General features: G+C 47.4%; 1 protein-coding gene across 8 annotated transcripts in view; it reads left to right on the top strand.

Annotated features, from left to right (window-relative positions):
* TIAM2 (TIAM Rac1 associated GEF 2) overlaps window positions 1–20,490 on the top strand; it is a 244,678-nt gene that overhangs the window by 197,050 nt on the left and 27,138 nt on the right. Inside the window, exon 1 of one of the 8 annotated variants that reach the window (XM_020880125.2) lies at window positions 14–307. The exons of the other annotated variants lie outside the window; for them this stretch is intronic. The gene's annotated coding sequence lies outside the window, so the exon portion shown is untranslated. Of the gene's footprint in view, window positions 1–13; window positions 308–20,490 lie in introns of those variants that run through there. 8 annotated transcript variants of the gene reach the window in all.

Raw genomic sequence — 20,490 nt, 5'->3', positions numbered from 1 at the left:
AGAATTCTCAGATAGTCTTTATTTGGTGGCATTGTCAATTTGTCCTCTCTCTTGCCAGGGTTGCATAGGTCTCTAAATGGACGTCTGATGTAATAGTTCTGTTGTTTTGAAATATAAAGATATCAGAAAGTCCTAGGGAAATTTTGAATATTTGCTCTGTAAAAGATGTTTGAAAAGAGAGAAGGATAATTTGAAGACAGTAAATAATTTTAGGCTTTGTCAAATTTTCTTGGCGCATTGTGCATACTTGTATTGGGCTTAATGCTGTGAAAGAAAATCCACAAGGGTGAAACCTGTTTTCTACAAGGTAAGCAGCGTTTTTACTTGAGTTGTTCATGATTACATCAGTTTTTTCAGCTTTTTAGAAGAATTTTATGTAATCACCTAGGGTAGCTTTGGCAGTGATTATTTTTGCAGTTTGTAGGCGTTGTTTTGGTAGAACAGCGAGCTTTGAGAATCTGGAGACAGAGAGCCTTGACAACTGTATGTTGTGCTCTTTTCTATTTAATCGCTTTAGGATGTATTGTGCCTGTTTAGTTTTTCAAGGTAGAAAAAGGGCCATGCACTGGTGATTAGGTTTTGGTACTCAGCATGATCTTAACTTGCATTTAGTATTTTATGCCTGCTCACTCATTTAGCTTTAACCTTTTGAGTTTCTCACATGATTTGCTTTTAAGAGCTTACATCTCTAAGAAGCTAAAGGAAAAGGATTCATGGGTCACGTTATTTGTTTTCCAGCATTTTTAATTATACCTCTTTGTTACCTTTCTCTGAGTATCCTGTGTTATTTCAGGATCTCTTGGTTGTAAGATGCTTTGGTTAAAAAGTCAAGCACAAATAGAACTTATTTATAAATAGTCTTTCCACATGGCTGCTATTCAATAGAGTGATATAATCATGATCCTTTTTCAGAAACTGAACACAGTGGTGTCTAAAATGCATGTCGTCTGACATAATTCCTGGAGGATGAACAGAGAGGTAGCATCTTTGAAGCAAACTGGTCCCTGAGAAATGACTTGGGGTCTGATTAGTGAGACAGTTATCTTTGGCAGAGATTCAGTTCCAGGTAGCCAGGCACTGGTACAATGGAAAGAACTCTTCATCTTATGGTAGGGAACTGGAATCTGTGTCCAGAGCCACCAGGCTTTACCACTGCGTACCCTGGGGTAAGGTACCCAGCCTTTCTAATAAGCCTGTGTGTCTTCATCTGTAAGTAAAAATAACAGCAGTCCCAAACCTGTGTTGCAGAAAGGATCATGGATGACTGGAAGCCCAGACATGAGGGATTATTGGGCGAGCAGTCCTTCTCCCTGACTGGTTCATATATTTGCATGTTCTGAATGCTTTCCCACTCTACTCACCTAAGGCGAGACTTAGTCACCGGGCTGCCTCCCAAGTCCTCTTGAAGTTAGTGTCTGTGGTCAAAGCCTGCTGAGCTGTCCCATGAGATGAAAAAGACCAAGGGCCTCAGCCCTTGAGTCCTCTTAGCTCTTTGTCACCCGCATGGAGACAGAACCTGCCCATCTTTAGCTTAATTTTCTTAGGTAGAGTGTTTTGAATTGATGACCTTTTCTGAAGGGTTGTTCAAGTGACTGAATAAAAATGGTGTATGTTAGGTTTGCCTTTATCCTTAGCAGGAGTGAGCTGTGAGTGTGAGACGCTTAGAGGGTCTTGCCGACTCTTGGCCCTTTGCAAGAGAAGCATCGCTTCAGGGCAGAGGGAGGCGCAGAGGACACAGAGGACTCAGGCTGAGAAGGATCAAAGTTGAGCGGAGTTTCCCATCTGTCCTCAAGCGCATCGTTCTGCATTTCTAACACCTGCTTCCTTTCAGCAGGGACTTGGTAGCAAGTTGGTGAACTTGTTTGAAAGGACTGCGGTTCATTTTCATTGGCTTGTGAAAGGTCGTTTGATCTCTTTGTAGTTCGTTGGATTTTTTTTTTTTTAATTTCCCATTTTCCTAGCATCAGGATATTAGCCCCCTACTCTTCTTGGTCTGTCTTTGATCATTCGGGCTGATATGCCCGGGAGATGCCCAGTCTCTGCTGGGAGTGGCCAGAAGGACATCGCTGACCGCTTTGTGGCTGCGGATCATTCACACCTTCTGTCTCGCAGGGTTAGATGCCACCCACAGTGTCAAAGGAGAGAAGGCAAGGAAGAAAGGAAACCAGATCTCGGTGCAGGGGCAGTGCTTGGGCACTGGTCATTGCCCAGTGATGATGCCCATGAGCTGGGCAGCGTCGTGCCCAGAGCAGGCTGCTGCTTGGCCCAGTCTGGGACAGGAGGGTGTGTCCAGCGGGCGAAGAGATCTCACTGGTGGTGGCGTCTCCCTTCCCATCCCCGCGGCTGTGGGCTGGGGTCCTCAAGGGGTCTGCATCAGGAACACATCCCTGGACAGAGCCCCTTTGCCAGTGGCAGTCACTGCTGCTGAGCTGTGGGCCACCTGGAACTGCTCCCAGCTGGGGGATGCCCAACCAATGCCCAGCAGCCCGAACGCCCCTGCTGGGAACCTGGGCTGGAGTGGGGGCCCGTCGGATGCTGCGAGCTGACTGGGGGGACCCTTGTGAGCCCGGGGCCCTGTGTTCACAAGGGAGGTGAGGCGCCACGTGCAGGCAGCAGGGGGTGTGGGGCCCCCAGAGACGTGGGTCTCAGGGAGGCCTGGGGCCACCCCTGCTCTCCTGGTTCCGTCTGTGAGGTGGGGGCCCCGGCCCCTGAGTTCCAGCGGGGCTGCAGGTGCAGGGCTCCCCCAGCCACTCCCCCTCGTGCCCTGGCTTTGTTGGGGGCGTTCCTGTGGCCGCTCTGACTCAGTTTCCCTCTGGGCCTCCCTTGACTCCTCTGCTGTCCCCCAGCCCCCACTTCCTCCCGCTTCTGTCCCCCGCTTTCTCCCTCCCCTCCAGGCTCTCCCGTTCCATCCTGTTTTTCTTTTTTTCTGGAAAGAAGGAAAAGGTGTCACGGTGAGGCATCTGCAGAGTCGCACAAGGCAGAGGAGAGGAGGGGCCCGGGGCGGCGGCGGCTGAGTCACCGCGGGCGGGCGGGCCGTGCCGTCGGGCCTGCTAGGAGGCTGTGGCTCTGGGTCCTCGGGCTGACGGGGTGGTGACACACGCGGCCTCACACTGCGGGCGATGACTCACAGGAGAGCGACTGGAAGACGCCCCGGGGCCCGGCCTCCCGGGGTTGACCCGGACGACCGCGGCCGCAGGGGTGGGCAGCCTGGTCTTAGGCTGGTGACCCACCGGCCGTGCTGGGTTCTGGCCCAGGCACCTCCTTCCTTCTCCCTGTGGAAGAGCAGGGCCGTGGCATTGCTTCCGTCCTCTCCACAGTGAGATTGCAGAGGCCTCTGTTGGTCCTTCCGAGGCAGACGGAGTGGCCCGCCGGCCGCCCCCACGTCGGGGGCGGGCAGGGCCCTCAGCCCGGTCCTCGAGGTCTCTCCCTTGATCCTGGCGCCTGGACCCGTCCAGGAGGGCTGCGGCCAGTTCCCGGTGTTGAGGAGGGGCCGTGCGCTTTTGGATACGGCCGTGGGAGATGTTGTAGCAGTGGTAGCCTTCCTCCAGCTCCCAGCCTCCTTCTCTTTGGCGTTTAGCTGCTTTTCTCCATCTTTACTTCCTTTTCTCGGCCTCCCAGATTGGACAAGGAGTTATGGAGACTGTTTGGAGAGCAGAAGGGAGGGAGTCTGGGTTTCTCAGGCCGGCCCCTCACCTCCGGAAACACCGCTGGGGGGCGCTCGTGCATTCTCAGCGGAAGCCTCCTGGGCGTGGGGTGGTCTCACACTGAAGTCCCTTTGTCCTCGGACCAGTCATCTCATGCCCGCATCTGTGCAGCTAGGGGCGGATCTGTCCACCTTGGCGGCCCATCCTGGCTCCAGGCGTCTGTAGTCCCTGACACCCATCCCGGTCTTTCTGTCCAAACATGTGATCTAAAGCGGTCTTCTGCTTGACAGCCTTTTCATCTCATGAAGACAGAAAGCTGCTTAAAAGGAAAATAAGTTTTAGAAGAACCCACTTAGACTGAATATTGGGGACTTATGGTCTTGCACACGGTTCTTGATGTTATTTAAGGTAATGGTAAGTGAAGGTGGGGGGATGGTCAGAGATTTTATTCCCGTGTCCGCTCTAGGCTTTCCCTCTCTTACTTTGTTTAGGAAATTATTTAGAGCAGACCATTGGAGAATCTTCTGAAAGCTATAGACCCTCAGAAAACTGCGCAGGTACATTTGTAAAAAGTCACCCATGGTTCCAGGGAGTTCCTTGATCTTACGATGTTTATCCGTGGATTCCCCACTTAGGAATTGATGAACTCTGGGTTCGTGATTCTATTTATTGATTAATTTGGTGTCTCCGTGGCTGCTCGGGCTCTCCTCTAGTTACAGCGAGAGGGGGCTACTGTTGATTGTGGGGTGCGAGCTTCTGACTGCGGTGGCTTCTCTTGCTGTGGAGCACTGGCCCTAGGGCACTCCGGCTCCACTAGTTGCGGCCTGTGGCCTTAATACAGCACGTGGAATCTTCCCAGACCAGGGATCGAACCTATGTCTCCTGCATGGCAGACTGCTTCTTTACCGCCGAGCTACCAGGGAAGCCCTCGGAGTGAACATCTGAGTCATCTGGCTTCTGTCTTAATGCGGTGGACGTTACAGAACCAAGTATCAAGTACCCGCAGTAAGACAAGCTCTGTGTTTGTATCAAGGTAGCACTTGAACTCTGTTTTCGTCTTCAAGCCTGATCGGTTGTGTGGGGCGGGCTCTTGGTGCGCTGGTCTTTGAGTGGGTTAAGAGACTGAGGAGCGTCGGATGAATGACCGCCCCTCCCTGGGTGGCACGCATCTCTAGGTTGAGACGAGGAGGCCACGTTGATGGTGGTGGGTGGATGTCCCTAGATGCCCACCAGCTGTAGCATCGTGTGCTGGGTGTCGGAGCATTTCAAAAAGTTTTATTTTCTGTAATTAGTGGGAAAAAACAGTGATGTTGGGGTGGGGGGGACATGCATTTAAATTTTGATTCCAAAGCAGAATTGTGTGAAACTCATTTTTGTAAAATGAACAGCTGTCTTGAGGGACAAGGAGGCAGTGGTTTACATGCTTAGTTTGGGGGGATCAGGCAGCTCGTGTGTGTCTCTTTCGAGAGCATCACCCTGGCAGCTTCCACATCAGCAGGGGAGCTGGTCTCAACTGCTGCGTTCTCTTTCCCTTTCTTTTGAAGGAGTAGAAGCCGCAATTATCATATAATTTTGACTTTAATATCTCCCAGGAATGGGGGTATCATTACATTGCTTTTTCATCCTTCTACTAAAATCTCCTTCACAAAGGTGCTCTTGTCTGTTAGCTCTTGTTGAGAGCTCTGAGCTAGTCCTTCACTTGTGTGTACGTGGAGATGGTGGTTGAATGAACACTCTGACTGTGCTGGACCAGGGACAGTGTATTTGAGTCTCAGTGCTTTTTGGTGCCTTTCATCACTCGTAGCAGATTTCTCACCTTTTGATAAAGTCCCAGCCCCACGGTGTCACTGCCTTCACTTTAAAGGAAAAAAAAAAAGGTTCTGAGAAATTATTTCGAATCATTTGGCAATTTCCCCCATGCTCTCTTCTTTGAGAAGATTTCTTTGCCACGTCCTTGCAGCTGGGCAGCTGAAGGCGTGGAGGTCAGGAGCTGGGGAGGGACTCTGCCCCGGAGAGTCCTTCACACAAGCAGATGTTTGTGTCTTTGCCATCTTTCATCCCAGGTTCCTAACTGCTGCGAGCAAAGATGGGATTATTAATTTTGCGAATCAGTCTCCTGCTGTTCTTGATAATAGCATGAGGAACATGGCAGCAGAAAATGTATGTGTCATATAAGATGTTAGCATTACGGGAAACTGAATGAAAGTTTTACAGAAACTGTCTGTCCTTGACAACTCTTTTGTAAATATCATGCTTACTGTTATTTAGTCTCTAGTTGTGTCTGATTTTTTGTGACCCCATGCACCTGTGTCCATGGGATTTCCCAGGCAAGTAAACTGGAGTGGGTCACCATTTCCTTCTCCAGAGGATCTTCCTTAGCCCTGGGATTGAACCTACATCTCCTAAATTGGCAGGTGGTTTCTTTAGTACTGAGCCACCAGGGAAGCCCAAATCTCATGTTATTTCAAAATAAAAATATATTAAATGTCCAAAAAGCATGTATTTGTCACTAATCTAGGAGCCAGGAGAAAACTGGAGGTATGTTTTCACAGGTGCCCTCGATTCTTTCCATCTTTTCTCCCTCTCGTTTTTTTGCACATCGCCACCTCCTTCTCCCTCTTCTTGTTCGTTCAGCCTCCAGTGCCTCCCTCGGTCCCATGACTCACTTTCCTTCACGCCCTCGAATCCTTGGCCGTCACCTAAGTTCTCTAGTGTTTGCAGAAGACAGATGTCAGATGAGGAAGCTCTTTGCGCAGTTGCTTAGGAAGTCCTGGCCTGGCATTGCACAGGCTGGGGGTTTCACGCCAACTTCTTAGAAGCCACAAGTGTCACATAGCTTGAGGAGCCCTGCTGTCTTCCTCCTCTCAAGCTGTTCTGAGCTGGCTCTGGAGACGAGACTCCATTTCCTTCTCAGTTCAGCAACCATAAGATAAAGTGCAGTCAGATGAGAAGCCTGCCTGCCCTCTAACCCCCCCCACATGGCCTGAGGGCTCTGGGCATCAGGGTGGGGCCAGGCATCCTCTGCTCGCCTCTTAGTAGCCTCGCCAGATGTTGAATGTCATGAATTTATAGATGATTTTCCAAGATGGAAAGACTGATGATCAAACCAGTAATCTCAGGTGAGACTTAAAAACAATTTTCTATGCCTGAGGCTTTTAAAAACAGTTTTGTTATTGAAATGTAGTTGATTTACTGTGTGAGTTTCAGGTGTACAACAAAGTGCTTCAGTTATACAGAAATGTTCTATATTTACGTTGAATAATAGTCACAACATCTCTGATGTCTTTTGGATTTGCATGAGTGTCTGTACGCCCCTTCCCTATGTCCTAACCTGTTCTCCTCACCCCAGGGAAGCATGGCTTTGGTTACTTTGTATTTACCAGCTTGTATTTTCTAGAAGTTCGATCGAATTGCTAAACCATTTGTTAACATGGACATCGTCCCAGGTTATGTGTTATTACTTCATTTCTGTTACTTAGGCTAGATTTTAGAGATGAAAGCGTAGTCGCTCAATCGTGTCCAACTCTTTTTGACTACATGGACTCTAGCCCACCAGGCTCCTCTGTCCATGGAATTCTCTAGGCAAGAATACTGAAGTGGATTGCCATGCCCTTCTCCAGGAGATCTTCCTGACCCAGGGATCAAACCTGGGTCTCCTGCACTGCAGGTAGATACTCTACCATCTGAGCTACAAGGGATTTTAGGGACAGGTTGGTGCTAAAGTCTCAGATAAATGTGTATGAGGTGGGCACTGTTCCATATGAGATGATTATTTTGAGACCCTGTTAATAAGAAGCAATCCAGAGTAAAGTAACAGACTGGATGATCACATTGCTAAAATCCAGCAAAAATTTAAACTACAAGTAAAAGGCCACACAGGTATGTACTTGTGTGCACTCAAGACAGATGGTTCTATCATTACTTGTGCCCAATTAAGGTTCTCAGGATTTTAACAAATACTTTGATTTTTTTTTTTACATTTTTATTATTATTTTTTTGCCCCAAGTGTACAACTTTTTGGAAACCAAATTCCAAGCGTTATTTTCAGGCAAATGTTATAACTGAACATCTAGGGCTTTTTGTGCGCAAAGGGGATGCAGCAGGTTTCAGACAAATTCTAGCACCTGGACCCTCTCTCCGTAAGTCCGTAGCCGTGTCCATAAGTGAGTGCGGGGCATCCTGGTTGATGAAACCTCGTGGAGTCACTGTCGTTGGAAGTCAGTATCAGAAGGCACCGACCTCCGGTGGGGGGAGAGGTATATGGGGAGGGGGCAGGCTGCCCCCTCCTGAAGCTGCAGTGGGGACCACCTCGGTTTGCTGTGCATCTGTGTCAACTCTGATGAACACAGCAAGATTGTCAGTGATGAAGTGGAAATGTCCAGAGAAGGTCTTTAGGAGTCATAATTTGCACCAAATTCAGGCAGGAAAGTGGTTCCTTCATTCCCCCAAATCAGCTCACGGGCCCGTCTGCCTGTCCCGATCGGGGCAGCCACGGCTGGGTTCCTCCTGGAGAAGGTTACAGGGCAGGGCCCAGCGTGCTGTGCATCTCAGGCCCCCTTCCTCCGCCGCCGAGTGTTGCTCTAACCTTCAGTTGACTCTGACCATCCCCGTGGCCAAGGCTATTCTGAACCGCATGTTTGCAGTTCACATTAGGAGGGTGGGATACAGGAGAAAAATAAGAGGATTCCCTAGCAGGATTCCATCCCCTGCTGAGCTCATTTGAAGAGCAGAGGTCGATCTCTTGACTTGCTTCTTGCTGGCGAGGCAGGCGGTGGTTCTGAGTGCGGGAGACTGGCTCCATCTCCCTGGTCCGTGGGCTTTAGGAAAACCGCCTCCCCCCCGAGTCCTTATATCCTTATTCACTAAAAAAAAAAGGGGGGGGGCAGATTATACTTCCATGACAGGTTCATGGAAGTGAAATGACTTTGCAAACTGCCCTCGGCATGAGATAACTTGGCTCTTTGTGCGCACTGTAAATTGTATACGCAGCATCTCATTGAGACCCCTTTTCTCCACAGCAGCCCTATTGGGTAGATATCATGAGCCCCTTTTACTCTGAGAGAACTGAGATGGGAGAAGTTAACTGAAGGTCCAGTTAGTGGGGGCCAGCATTCATACCCAGCTCTGTCATTTTCTAAAGCCTGTTGTTTCTACCACACCCAGTAAGGGGAATGGTGCTGATTAGAGATGAAAGGGGAAAACCAGATAAATAACAGTGCCTTTAAATACAAGAGATTTAAAAGCAGAGCAGCTCTGTTCAGTTGCAGGTATGACATTAGAAATCTGGACACAACTTTTTAGTTCTTTGGCTTAATTTACAGACATGGTTAAGCAGCGTAGATGTGTTATTTTTGATATTGTTTTTGGTTTTGACTTTTAAAGACTCTCTTTCATAGAGTTATAATGAAATTCCCATAGTTGTTAATGTCAGCAAATTTGAAATCTGTTGCAGAAGAGTTCTCAAGTCCCAGAATTCCGAGTACTAGTATCTGATATTTGCATCTGACTAGTAATTAGTTTGATGATTGGCTGTGCGGTTTTGTACTCGGGGCAGGCCATATGTGAATATTTTTACCTCCAAAAATTATTTCAATAGATAAAATTCATGTTTTAAAATCTGCCACTGTATGATAACCTTAACATTGAAATCATACAGTATAAAAAGTAGATACTGGTCTTTAGGAAAAAAACCTTTAAAAGTATATTGTGAAGGTACAAGTAAGTACAGTGAGAAGACCACTTATATCTAAACAGAAACCCTCTTCTCTCCCAGGGCTGGTTCGGTGATTTCTTCCTGAATCTTCAGTGCCTTGATAGCTGAGAGTTTCTACCCTGGGTATATCTGCAAAAAGCAGAGGGTCTAGTAATAGTTATTTTCATCAGTAAAGCCTAGAGAACATTTCTGCAGTAATTTGTAACTCTGCTGATCTGAACATACCTTTTCATGTTGGATTTTTCCATTGACGCTCACTCCTTGTAGAGTTTATGTAGACCTAAAGTAAAACCCATCCTCAAAGGGTTAAAAGAAACAGTTTATTTGTAAATAAACAATAAATTGCTTCTCCTTTATTTGCTATTTTTCCTGCTGTCTTTCTTTGGTGTTGGGAGAAGCACTGCAGGAAAAAATGGTGTCTTTTTAACAGTAATAAAGGTCCTAACAGTGTTTGTCTTGTGGATTCCTACAAAAATACTTCCTGAGATAAAATTATCATATGGCAACAATAATATTTAATAAAAGGACTAGTTGGGACATTGGCAGGATAACATGAATTAAAAGCAATGAAGTGCATGGAACTTCCCTCGTGGTCCAGTAGTTAAGAATGGTGGTCGATTCTTCCACTGCAGGGGCCACTGGTTCAATCCCTGGTCAGGGAACTTAAGATTCCACATGCCACACAGTGTGGTAAAACAAAAAAAATTAAAGAGCAGTAAAGGGCAGATTACAAGATGATGGTACTGGTCCTTGCTCTGTGAAGTCCCCCAGCACCCCCACTTCCCTACAGATAAGAGGGGTCTGTAAATGGAGGCCCCAGGCTTATGTTCCACAAGAAGGTAGACCAGGCCAGCCAGTTAGAGCCAGCGGAGATGTAACACTGCGATAGGAAGCTGACCTAAGATGCCTAGGGAATGTCATCAGGGAATTGTAATAGGAGCAACTGAATGGTGGCTTCCTGACCATCTTAGAACGGCTCCTAGGCCTTGGTCTGCAGCTGGGGAGCAGGTATTGCCCTGCTTTTTGTTTTTCTAGGTGAGGCAGCCAGGGACCCATGTGGATTACAACTAGAAATCCACAGAGAGGGCTTGGTGGGGGGACAGTCCAGGCTGGGTAGCTGGGCAGAGCTGTCCGCGGCAGTCAGACACAGTCTGAGCTGTTAACAGCAGTGTGGGGTCCCCTTCCAGATTCAACTGTGTCATCCTCAGACTTCTGTTTATAGTAGAGACTCTGCCTGCCCAGGAAACTAGAGGCTAACAAAGATTTGACAAAGATTTGTCAAAGCTCTAGCCTGTCCAGAATTGGATTACAACTGGTGTTGTTATTGACACATTTTCTCTTTAAATACAGCAACAAAGATCGAAAAATATCTCAGTATATTCTTGGACTATGTAGCACTTAAAGACCTTTGCTGCAAAAAATGCTCAGTAATATAGTATCAGTGACCAGGAATAGTTAGAGACGCAACTTTTGAATAGAAATGATGGGTTTGGAAAAATCATCGGTAAACAAAACCAACTAGAATAATAGTGTTCAATGAAAACATTAACCACTAGAGGGAGAGTTACTGTAAATATACAAGTTTAAATGAATTTATGTGATTATCAGAACAAAAGTTGGCTGTGAGAGAAAATAAAGGGAAGAGAATTAAGAGGGAACTAAGACCTGAAATAAATACATCTGGCTGGGAAAGTGGGCGAGGGTGGTGTTGACGGATAAATCATAGGCAAGTGTGTGTTTTCCCCAAAAATGAGTTGAAAGATAGGGGTTGAGAGACTTCTTGAGTTAGACAAACATATTTAGAATGAATGTTAAATGATAAAATCATAGAAAGAAATGAAATACAGGCTTTAATTCCCCAAGTCACAGGAAAAGCAGACTGAATTCTCCCATCCTCAAAAAGCCACACAAAAGAAAACAAAAACTGTTAAAGAGAATCTGAGTCACTTTTCCAAGCCTGGATCTGAGCCAGGCGAGCATGCAGGTGTTTCACTTGGTTTTAGACACAGTTGAAAACATATTACACAAGACAGTTTATATCTTGTGAAAATTAAGGTGTTATTTGGAGTCTCTAGAAAATTGCCATGTAGAAGTCATTTTAAAAATATACATTTTAGTTTACTCACTGAAAATTTAGTATAAAGCTTGAGAGGATTTTTTCATGATTGAATTCAGACCTAATTTCAGAAGAGGAATCTTCCTTGATTGGACTCATCTCTCTGTGTCAGGGATTGGCAGACTTTTCCTGTCAAGGGCCAGTTAGAAAGTATTTTAGGCTCTGGCAGCCACTGACCTTTGCATTTCAGTGTGGAAGCCGCAATCGACCATAGGCTGATGAAGGAGCAAGGCTGAGTGCTATTAAAACTTTATCCTCAGTGATAGCGGGCAGGCTGGGTTTGGCCTGAAGGTTTGCTGACCCCTGCACCTGTTTGTTTCAGAGTAATGTTGTTGCAGTCTCTTGGCAGTCAAGCCCCTGACATATGAATAACTTTCATTCCAAGAGCATGTTCTTAAATCCAACAAAGTTAGTCTAGGTACCCAACTAACACAGTTGGCTATATAGTACTGGACTATAATAAATGGCAACCCACTCCAGTAGTCTTGCCTGGAGAACCCCATGGACAGAGGAGGCTGACAGGCTACAGTTCACAGGGTCGCAAAGAGTCGGATGACTGAAGTGAAATAGCACGCACGCACTGTACTATAATAGGCTTATAAGACCTTTCACCCAAATCATGCATAAAAAAACAAACACAAAAAGTAAAGCATTTTTAATCTTACAGCACAGTACCTTGAAAAGTTCAGCAATACAGTACAATGGCTGGTAAACAGGGGCTGGCATCGAGTGAAGAGGCAAGAAGAGTTACTGACTGCGGAGGGAGAGGAGGTGGGAGATGGCAGAGCTGAAGGATCGTCAGCAGTAGGAGACGGAGGGCCAGCTGCAATGTCACTCACACAGGACGCTGATGGCACAGACTCTGGTTCTGAGCTGGAACTAGATGCATATCCGCCTCTTTGAACGTCTCAACTGGGAGGTTCGTTTGTAGGAGACTTTACCATCTTTGCACTCAGAAGTGAAGGAACATTTCTGGCCCCTACGCATCTTCCTTGATGGACAAGTTTAAACTATGCATCAGAAGTAAGCCTTATCTCTCTGGGTGAGAAATGGGAACGAGAGAATGCAGTACTTGGCATACAATCTATTGGATAGGATAAACCATTTTTTTTTTGGTGATTTACTGGGTTGGCCAAAAAGTCCATTTAGGCTTTCCAAAATTTTTTGGCCAACCCAATATGTAAGTGATATTGAAACACCCAATATTTTATGTGAAAGAAGTGCCTGGTTGTGTTGAAATGCTGTCCTGGCCCTTGAAGCATCCTTGGCTGAGAGAGCGTGCATCTTCTTCGTTCTTGAATTCAGATCAATCTCCAGTTTTAAATAAGGAAACCGAGCAGAAGGAAGGCAGCAGGCCTGTTTCATAGAGGCTCTGGATCGGCAGCTCCCTCCCCAAGGGGGTGACTCTGGCCTGGGAGCCCGGTAGCCACACACAGGGCGTTTCCCCACCTCTGGGTGCAGTGATTGGACCTGCCTTTCCTGGGGTGTGCTGCCTGAAGACAGGCCCTTACTGCTCGGGACACACGTGCCACGCAGAGGCTCTCTGCCTTCTCAAAGGCTGCTCTTTCCGCTGGTCGGCCACTCCCTGCCTCCCTCCGGTCCTTGAAGGTGAAATTAATCTCCTCCTCTGCCCACTTGTTAAAGTGGCTGCCCGGCCCGCTGCCCCTCTATAGCCTCCCTGGTTTGGTTTTTTCCAGGCTTCCCTGGTGGCTCAGATGGTATAGAATCTGCCTACCATGAGGGAGATGCAGGTTCGATCCCCGGGTTGGGAAGATCCCCTGGAGGAAGGCATGGTAACCCACTCCAGTATTCTTGCCTGGAGAATCCCATGGACAGAAGAGCCTGGCAGGCTGTCGTCCATGGGGTCACAAAAGAGTTGGACAGGACTGAGCGAGTAACACTTTCAGCTTTTGGTTTTCTGCATGGCCCTCCGCCTCTGTCCAGACGCTGTGGGTTCCACTTTTTGTCATCTATTGAGTCCTTGTCACCTCTCTCTGCCCTTCCTCTTGTGTGAAGGTCAAGGTTTTCCTCTCTTGAGTTCAGGCTCTATCTCCAGCACTTAGAGCACTGAGGGAGGAGCTCAGTAAAAAGTTAACAGATAAGCCATTTGATTTTTCTGGTCCTCCCTTCAGGGAACTCAGAGGATGTTTCTCCTCCTGCATTTGTAAAAATAACAGAACTTGGAAAGTTAAACTCCCTGAGCCTGTTAGAACTCGGCAGAGGCCCGGCCTCTGTGGATGCCTTGCGCTGTGCTTAGTATTTTTACAACCTTAAAATAACCTCACGGAATCCTCTCAAAGATCCTGTGATACATGATTCCTGATTTACAGGTGAGCAAAACTGGGTCAGGGAGGAGTTCATCAGTGCTGGGGATGGCCGTGCCCATGGTGGTCACCCAGGGCCTGTGGGTTTAAGGCTCCAGTCTCAGAAGAAGTAACTGTCTCAGAAAGCATCGCCCAGAGCATGTGCTGAGGCCTTTGGTGGAAGCTTCGCACTCAGGTGGGGCTGAGCTCAGGTGACCCTCTCTGATGCCATCAAGGCCCCTCACCTTGCTTCCTGCTGTAGGCTGTGTGCCCCGGAGTGGCAGGGGTGACAGGTCACGACCCCTTGCACACACTCCAAGTGGGTCTCCTCTGCCTCCCCGGTCCCCCGATAGCAAGGCCACCACCTCTATCTCCTGCCACGTCTCCCCGTGTGACCTGACTCGGCCATGGGCCACGGCTGGACAGGCCTTCAGTTCCTGGCCCCCTCCCCAGCCCTGAACTTTGCTTAGCGTAGGTGACTTTGTTTCCCTTGAGGTTATCCTGGCTTCCACCTTGGGCTTCCCTGACCTTGCTCCGACCAGAGAAGGCCGCCCCATTCTGTTCCCATAGACCCCACACCGCGTTGGGTACCAATCGCCCTTGACTGACTCACTCCTAGATTGTCTTCCCAGCCGAACTCTGGGCACCCTGAGTTCAGGGACTGTGTCGGTCTTTCCATCACCGTGTCCTCCTAGAAACGGAACACTTTTCAGCCTGTGTCTGCCTTAAATCACTTTTTTAAAGCATCAGGAAAGGATTCCATTTAAGAAGTTTCTTTAAAAAATCAAACCACTTTTAGAAAATGAGAAAATATAGATAAGACAGAAATTAAAATAAGTTGAAATGCAGTGTTAACCACTGAATTTATGACCTGTGTGGGTGGTTAGTCACTCAGTCGTGTCTGACTCTTTGTGACCCCATGGATTGTAGCCCGCCAGGCTCCTCTGTCCATGGGATTCTCCAGGCAAGAATACTGGACTCGGTTGCCATTTTCTTCTCCATTATGACCTATATTTTTCCATTAAAAAAATCCACACACGTATGTTTATATGTGATGTTCAGTTGCTCAGTGATGTCCGATTCTGTGCCCCATGGACTGCAGCCCACAAGGTGCCTCTGTCCATGGAATTTTCCAGTCAAGAATACTGGAGTGGGTTGCCATGTAGTAGATATACATAAAAGTTACTTTAAAAAATGCAGACTTAACCTTCTTCCCTTTCCAGTAAATCATGTCCTCTTTTGGTCAACAGATGCCAATCCTTCCCATCATGGGTGACTGCTGCATAGATTTTGTTGCGTTTTTGCACCGTCATTTATTTAGGTTAATTCTTTTACCTTTCAGTATGAAACAAGAACACTCACCTGACACGTTTAAATTTAATTTTATGTTTTTCATTTCCATTCTGCCTTTGAAAATAGAACTCTCTGGTCTAGAAAATAAAGATTGTGAGCATTTTCTTACCCTTTTTGTATCATTTTGAGAAGTATAAGAAAATCGCAGGTCATTTCTCTAGAGTTTTTATTTTATTTTTTTCTCTAGAGTTTTTAATCCAAGGATTGTATCACTATAAAGTGAATGTGCTAAGTTGCTTCAGTCGTGTCTGACTTTTTGGGACCCCATGGACCTTAGCCCACCAGGCTCCTCTGTCCATGGGATTCTCCAGGCAGGAATATTGGAGTGGGTTGCCATGCCCTCCTCCAGGGAATCTTCCAGACCCAGGGATCGAACCCGTGTCTCGTCTCCTGCTGTGGCAAGTGGGTTTTTACCATTAATGCCACCTGGGAAGCCCCATGAAGTGAATGATTGTCCCCAAATATAAAAATAATTATCTCACTTCACCCTGCCACAGTGCTGAATACGACCCTCCTCCTCCCCTTCCTCTCTCCGTCTCTGCTGAGACCCTCCCTAGGCTAGACTGAACTGGACTGCCCTCTCCCCGAGCCTGTGGGCCCTCCCTGCCAGTCGCCTCTGAGCATGGAGTAGAGTGTAGCCCTGGAATCCTGACCTGGCAGAGGTGGGGTGGGTGGCCTAGGGTGTCTGTGATTGGACCTACCCATGGGGGACTCAGCTCACCTGGGGTCCATCATCTGTCTCTGTCCATCAGCCTTTCCTTGGAAGCTGCTAACCCTCAGGGCTGCTTCTGGGTTCCCTCTGCTGAGAGCATTTGGGATTAATGTCAGATCTTTCTGTAAGTTAGAGACTTCAGTGGATTAAAGCATGAATTGAAAAGTCCTCTGTGCTATTTTTAGATATTTTTTTCCACCAAGTGGAGCATTTCTGATTTAACTGGTTTGCTGGGCTGGGACAGTTGACTCCCTAGCTGCACTCAGATGATTTACTGATGCGACCACCCATGCTCCAGACAGTGAATGGGGACATTTGTATGAGTGCATTGAGCATGCACCATGCAGCCACGCCTTTCCAGGTCTGGACTGTCCTCGAGGACCACTGGTGATTTACCCAGGGCTGACCCCTTTTTATTTTTTCCAACATTATTTCCAGGGACTGTAGAAGAACCTCTTCTGCTTAGTGTTCTGGTAGGATGAGACTCTCCCTGGAGGAGGACATGGCAACCCACTCCAGTATTCTTGCCTGGAGAATCCCATGGACAGGGGAGCCTGGTGGGCTACAGTCTATAGAGTCACAAAGAGCTGGACACAACTGAAGCAACTTAGCAGGCAGGCAGGATGAGACTCTGCGGGCATGACCCAGACTAGGATTTAGGTCCATGTTAGTGGACCCCAGCATAGAACTGATCTGTACGGTTGGAGGGAGAGGTGGACGTGCATGGCAGCTGGGGGTCTGCCAAATTGATCACGTTGTGTGTGACCAGTTAACCAAGCAGCATGAGGTGTCCTCCCATTTAGGAGCAGGTCTTGACTGTATTTGTTACTGACTTCCCCCTGAAGTTAACCTCCTTTTCCTCTGAACCAGGCCTTCAAAAGGGAAGCACATGCAAGTGTTATCATTCATCTTGGAATACTTCCCTGTGAACTATTCCCCAAATCACATAGCACCTTTAGACCTTTTTTCTTCGGCTGGAAGTGTTTTTGGAGTCTAAGTCATACAAACAGATGCCTTTGACAAATGAGTTTGTGGTACCTTAAACCTCTAAATGAGGACAGGATTGAAAACTGAGCCCGGAAAGGTGGGGCGGAGCTCAGCTGCTGGCAAGGCGCAGGGCAGTGAAATTTCATGGACCCTAAAGGAAATCAGTCCTGAATATTCATTGGAAGGACTGATGCAGAAGCTGAAGCTCCAATACTTAGGCCACCTAATGCAAACAGCCAACTCATTGGAGAAGACCCTGATGCTAGGAAAGATTGAAGGCAGGAGGAGAAGGGGACGACAGAGGATGAGATGGTTGGATGGCATCATCCAACTTGATAGACATGAGTTTGTGCAAACTCCAGGAGATAGTGAAGGAAAAGGAAGCCTGGTGTGTTGCAGTCCATGGGGTCATAAAGAGTCAGACACGACTGACTTAGTGACTGAACAACAAAATGAAACCACAGCCATTGTCCTGGAATAGTTCTGGATAATGTGATGTACTTATCCTATCTTAGGTTCCAAAACCCACAGGGAAATGGAAAAGCCTCAGGTAGTAATGTCCTCAAACAAGAGCGAAGCAGACATCAGAGTGGTTATGCTCCAGGGTTGGGGGGCTTGGGGGCAGGAGATGATCTTAACTAATCCAGGCCAGGAGGAGCACTAATGCTTTGGATGAAAAGCATTGAGCTGGATCAAGGTTAAAAAGGGCGCCTATGGGATTCAAGCTTGCTTGAGAAAAGGGCTTGACCTCTGCCTTCCTCCAAAAAGAATCTAGGGGCAGGGCACTTGGTTACCCTGAGCAGTTTCATTGCTGCTCCCAAGTAAAGGGGCTTCTCAAAAAAAAACAAAAAGAAAAACAACCACATCACAGAGCTAATCCAGGATAGCCAGTGTCCTTATTCACACATTGAAGACCCAAAACCAAGGATAACTGTTTCAGCTGTCTCCCCTCCCCAATTTTATCAAGTTATAGTTGACAATTAAAAATTATATGTACGTAAGGTATGCAACTAGATATGTTTAATATATGTTGTGATTATCACAGCCAAGTTAACACACCCATCACCTCACAGAGTTACTCTTGTTTTTGTTGTGAACACAGAGGAGTGACTTAATTGAGACTGAGTGTTCCTTATCTGTCTGTGTGTGTCTGTTAGCACTCTGTCGTGGCTGACCCGTGGACTGTAGCCCACCAGGCTGTTATGTCCATGGAATTCTCCAGGCAAGCGTGCTGGAGTTGGGTTGCCATTCCCTTTTCAGCTCCTTATTTATGTTTGCTGTTTAGTGCTCAGTCATGTTTGACACTTTGTGACCCCCTGGTCTGTCCATGGAATTCTCCAGGCAAGAATACTGGAGTGGATTGCCATTTCCTTCTCCAGGGGATCTTCCAGACCCAGGGATTGAGCCCCGGTCTCCCACATTGCAGGCAGACTCTTTACCGTTTCTTTCAAGCAGGGATCAGCTTAGTGAAATCTTAAAAACCTGAAAAGGAAATTTTTTTGGGGGGTCAATATCACTATTTTATACAACATAGTTTTAGGGGGATCTTTTCATTACATTTTAAAAGTGAATTCATAAACAAAAGATCAATTTCATGCTCTCTTATAAAAGGCAAGGCCCCCGATGAACCCAAGGTTCTTAGCATTGATCACCGGTGTTCAGTTGCTCAGTTGTGTCTGACTGTTTTGTGACCCCATGGTCTGTAGCCCTCCAGGCTCCTCTGTCCATGGGATTTCCCAGCCAAGAGTACTGGAGTGGGGTGCTGTTTGCTACTCCAGGGGATCCTCTCAACCAAGTCTCCTAATTTGGCAGGCAGATTCTTTACCACTGAGCCACCAGGGAAGTTCTTATTGGTCACTATGAACTGGAGAATACTAGTGAAGTGAAGTGAAAGTCGCTCAGTCGTGTCCGACTCTTTGTGACCCCATGGACTATACAGCCCATGGAATTCTCCAGACCAAAATACTGGAGTGGGTAGCCTTTCCCTTTTCCAGGGGAATCTTCCCAATCCAGGGATTGAACCCAGGTCTCTCACATTGAAGGTGGCTTCTTTACCAGCTTAGCCACAAGGGAAGCCCAAGAATACTGGAGTTGGTAGCCTATCCCTTCTCCAGCAGATCTTCCCAACCCAGGAGTCAAACCAGGGTCTCCTGCATTGCAGGTGGATTCTTTACCAACTGAGCTATCAGAGGAGCCCCAGAGAAAACTAGAGTGAGTTTCAAAGTCCAGTTTTTTTTTGTTGTTGTTGTTCTGAACAAGCACACACTGTCCAGCTGTTGAATCCACATGCACACCCAGCCCTGATGTGTGAACATCTGTTTCTGCTTTCGAGGCAGAATTCTTAGGGGTGGAGGGGAGCAGGGACTGACCTACCAGAAATCACAGTTGTGTGCAGGTGTAGGGGAGCAGAGGTGACCTCCAGAGGGCCGTGGCTGCATCCTGGGCATGCCTGGGATGTGTTCGGATTCTCCTGGGGCTGGGAGAGCCCTGACTGCATGGTGGGCACAGGCCACCAGAGGAGCAAGTCTGTGTTGCCCACGATCCGCCTGATACGCTGGGAGTGGTCAGCACTGTACAGACAGCTCTAGAGGATGCAGGTCCTGTGCCATTAAGGTCCTGTCCCCCACCCGACTCCCTTCAGCTGTCGTCTCAGTGCATCACATGGTGAAGACCCAATGCCTGTGAGTTCCGTGAGAACCCCTCACCCCCCTGCATACAGCAAGTGCTCAACAAGTGTGAGTTCCCTTTCCTCCTTGGCCCGACTGGCAGTTGGAGGGGTTACTTGATGGGCAAGGTAATGCTTCTTCTCTTTCATCATCCAGGAAATTGAAGACAGAAGTGTCTTGCCCTCCAACGCTTGGAGGACTCGGGGCAGAGCCAGGGCTAGAACTTGACTCCTCTCCATCTTGTCTGAGCTTCCCACCTCCATCACCACTTGTACGTGTGAAAATATCTGAACCAAAGTAGTTGCTCTTTCTAGAAACTGCTCATCAAATTCACTCAAAATTCTACCTATTAACAGTTCAATTTTATAACTGTTGCTAAGAACAGCAGAAATGAAATATAACCAACTGGGAGACTCTTTCAGATACGATCTATAAACACAGTTATAGTGATGCTTCCCCGTTTAGTGGCTTAGCCTCCTTTTGATCCCAGAGAATACTCCCAGCCTTCCCTTTGTTGTTCAGTTGCTAAGTTGTGTCCGACTCTTTATGACCCCAAGGACTGTAGCATGCTGGGCTTCCCTGTCCTTCACAATCTCCCAGTGTTTGCTCAAATCCATGTTCATTGAGTTGGTGATGCCATCCACCCATCTCATCCTCTGTCGTCCCCTTCTCCTCCTGCCCTCAGTCTTTCCCAGCATCAGGGTCTTTTCCAGTGAGTCAGCTCTTCTCATCAGGTGACAGAAGTATTGAAGCTTCAGCATCAGTCCTTCCAATGAATATTCAGGACTGATTTCCCTTAGAATTGACTGATTTGATCTCCTGGCTGGCCAAGGAGCTCTCAAGAGTCTTCTTCAGCACCACAGTTCGAAAGCATCAACCTTCTTGATGGTCCAGCTCACATCCGTACATGACTTCCCTAGACAATATCTGAGGTGACTTTGTAGCACTTCATTGTGGTATCTTCAGAAGTACATTTTCTATGAAACTCTCAGCTAA

Source organism: Odocoileus virginianus, chromosome 34 (genome assembly GCF_023699985.2).
Source record: "Odocoileus virginianus isolate 20LAN1187 ecotype Illinois chromosome 34, Ovbor_1.2, whole genome shotgun sequence".
Lineage (NCBI taxonomy): Eukaryota > Metazoa > Chordata > Mammalia > Artiodactyla > Cervidae > Odocoileus > Odocoileus virginianus.
Note: the sequence above shows the minus strand (reverse complement) of the source record. Positions and strands in the feature narration are given on the sequence as shown.